Genomic DNA, 3,377 nt, shown 5'->3' on the forward strand with positions numbered 1-3,377 from the left:
CATCCTCTTTTTGGTGATGGGCTTGTCCTCTTCAATGAGGATGTCTTCCTCTATGACAATTCTAGCTGAATTGCATAGGGATCACATTTTTCTTGGCCACAACTTCATAGAAGTGGACTTGATGGACCTTTGAGATGAATCTCTCCATCTTCCATGACTCGGTGCTGGAAGCTTTTGCCTTTCCTTTCCTCTTTCTAGAGATTTCTCCAGCCTTAGGTGCCATAAATGGTTATGGAAAAACAAAAAGCAATGCTTTTACCACACCAAACTTAAAATTTTTGCTCGTCTTCGAGCAAAGGAAGAAAGAAGGGTGGAAAAGAAGAAGAAATGGAGGAGATGGAGGGGGTTAAGTGGTTCGGCCAAGTAGGGGAAAAGTGTATGTAATGTGTGAAAATGAAGGAGTGTGGAGGGGTTTATATAGGAGTGGGGGGATAGGTAGGTTCGTGTATTTGGGGTTGGGTTTGGGAGGGGAAAGTGGTATGAGAAGGTGTGAGAGAGAAAGAGAATGAGTTGAGGTTGGTGGGGATCCTGTGGGGTCCACAGATCCTGAGGGGCCAAGGACTTCTCATTCCTACTCCATTTAGGCGTGCAAAAATGCCCTTATTGTGCAATCCTGACGTTTAATGCCAGACTGCTGCTTGTTTCTGGTGTTAAACACCAGCTTTTATTAATTTCCTGCTGTTAAACGCCAAGCTGCAACCTGTTTCTGGCATTTAACGCCAGTTTGTTGCTTCTTTCTGGCGTTTAACGCTATTCTGGTGCTTCTTTCTGGCGTTTAACGCCCAAAATGGTGCCAGATTGGGTGTTAAACGCCTATTCTGCTACCCTTACTGGCGTTTAAATGCCAGTAAGTTTCTCCTCCACGGTGTGCTATTTTTTATTTTTCTTTAATTTTTGCAGTTGTTTTTGTGACTCTACATGATCATCAACCTAAAAAAAAGAAAATAACATAGAAAAATAAAATTGGGTTGCCTCCTAATAAGCGCTTCTTTAATATCAATAGCTTAACAATGAGCTCTCATGGAGTTTCAAAGATGTTCAGAGCATTATTGGGGCCTCCCAACACCAAACTTAGAGTTTGAATGTGGGGGTTCAACACCAAATTTAGAGTTTGGTTGTGGCCTCCCAACACCAAACTTAGAGTTTGACTGTGGGGGCTTTGTTTGAGTCTGCATTGAGAAAAGCTTTTCTTGCTTCTGCTCCATGATTACAGAGGGAGATCCTTGAGTTTTAAACACAAGGTAGTCCTCATTCAATTGAAGGATCAACTCTCTTCTGTCCACATCAATCACAGCTTTTGCTATGGCTAGGAAGGGTCTTTCAAGGATGATGGATTCATCCTCATCCTTCCCAGTGTCTAGGATTATGAAATCAGCAGGGATGTAAATGCCTTTGACCTTTACTAGCATGTCCTCTACCTGTCCATAAGCCTTTTTCATGGATTTTTCTGCCATCTCTAATGAGAATTTGGCATCATGTACCTCAAAGATTCCCAATTTTTCCATTACAGAGAGTGGCATTAAGTTTATGCTTGACCCCAGGTCACACGGAGCCTTCTCAAAGGTCATGGTGCCTATGGTACAGGAAATTAAGAATTTACCAGGATCCTATTTCTTTTGAGGTAATGTCTGCCTAACCAAGTCATTCAGTTCATTGGTGAGCAAGGGGGGTTCATCTACCCAAGTCTCATTACCAAATAACTTGGCATTCAGCTTCATGATTGCTCCAAGGTACTTAACAACTTGCTCTTCAGTAATATCTTCATCCTCTTCAGAGGAGGAATAGTCATTAGAGCTCATGAATGGTAGAAGTAGGTTCAATGGAATCTATATGGTCTCTAGATGAGCCTCAAATTCCTTAGGTTCCTCAAATGGGAACTCCTTTTTGTCCAGAGGACGTCCCATGAGGTCTTCCTCACTGGGATTCACGTCCTCCTCCTCCTCTCTAGGTTCGGCCACACCGCGTAAGGTTATGGCCTTGCACTCTCTTTTTGTATTCTCTTCTGTATTGCTTGGGAGAGTTCTAGGAGGAGTTTTAGTGACTCTTTTACTCAGCTGGCCCACTTGTGCCTCCAAATTTCTAATGGAGGACCTTGTTTCATTCATGAAACTTAGAGTGGCCTTAGATATATCGGAGACTATGTTTGCTAAGCTAGAGGAGCGCTGCTCAGAATTCTCTGTCTGTTGCTGAGAGGATGATGGAAAAGGCTTGCTATTGCTAAACCTGTTTCTTCCACCATTATTAAAGCCTTGTTGAGGCTTTTGTTGATCCTTCCATGAGATATTTGGATGATTTCTCCATGAGAAATTATAGGTGTTTCCATAGGCTTCACCCATGTAATTCACCTCTGCCATTGTAGGGTTCTCAGGATCAAAAGCTTCTTCTTCAGAAGATGCTTCTTTAGTACTGTTGGATGCATTTTGCAAACCATTCAGACTCTGAGAAATCATGTTGACTTACTGAGTCAACATTTTGTTCTGAGCCAATATGGCATTCAAAGCATCAATTTCAAGAACTCCCTTCCTCTGAGGCGTCCCATTACTCACAGGATTCCTTTCAGAGGTGTACATGAACTGGTTATTTGCAACCATTTCAATGAGTTCCTGAGCTTTTGTAGGCATTTTCTTCAGGTGAATAGATCCACCTATAGAATGGTCCAGTGATATCTTAGACAATTTAGACAGACCATCATAGAATATATCTAGGATGGTCCATTCTGAGAGCATGTTAGAAGGACACTTTTTGGTTAGTTGCTTGTATCTTTCCCAAGCTTCATAGATGGATTCACCTTCTTTCTGTCTGAAGGTTTGAATATCCACTCTAAGCTTGCTCAGCTTTTGAGGAGGAAAGAACTTGGCTAAGAAAGCCATGACCAGCTTATCCCAAGAGTTCAGGCTATCTCTAGGTTGGGAGTCAACTCCATTAGTCTTAACAGTACCACAGATCTGCAAGAACTCAGTTAAGAACTGAAAAGGATCTTCTGATGGGAGTCCATGAAAATTGCAATTCTGTTGCATCAGAGAAACTAATTGAGGCTTTAACTCAAAATTGTTTGCTCCAATGGCAGGGATTAAGATGCTTCTTACATGGAAGTGGAATTTGGTGCAGTAAAGTCACCAAGCACCTTCCTTGCATTGTTGTTGTTGGGTTCGGCTGCCATATCCTTTTCCTGTTCAAAAATTTTAGTTAGGTCCTCTTCACAGGACTGTGCTTTAGCTGCTCTTTGCTTCCTCTTCAAGGCCCTTTCAGGTTCAGGATCAGCTTCAACAAGAATGCCTTTTTTCATGTTCCTGCTCATATGAGAGAGAAGAAAACAAAGAAAGTATGAAATCCACTATGTCACAGTATAGAGATTCCTTTATGTGAGTAGAAGAAGA

The 3,377-nt window shown here is 41.9% G+C and overlaps 1 non-coding gene across 1 annotated transcript; it reads left to right on the plus strand.

Moving 5' to 3' along the window:
• The first annotated feature begins 2,724 nt into the window (after positions 1-2,724).
• Positions 2,725-2,828, plus strand: LOC112719090 (small nucleolar RNA R71). Its single transcript, XR_003161407.1, has one exon. It is a non-coding gene; the product is annotated as a small nucleolar RNA R71 (small nucleolar RNA).
• Positions 2,829-3,377: the final 549 nt, after the last annotated feature.

Source organism: Arachis hypogaea, chromosome 10 (assembly GCF_003086295.3).
Source record: "Arachis hypogaea cultivar Tifrunner chromosome 10, arahy.Tifrunner.gnm2.J5K5, whole genome shotgun sequence".
NCBI classification, from domain to species: Eukaryota; Viridiplantae; Streptophyta; class Magnoliopsida; order Fabales; family Fabaceae; genus Arachis; species Arachis hypogaea.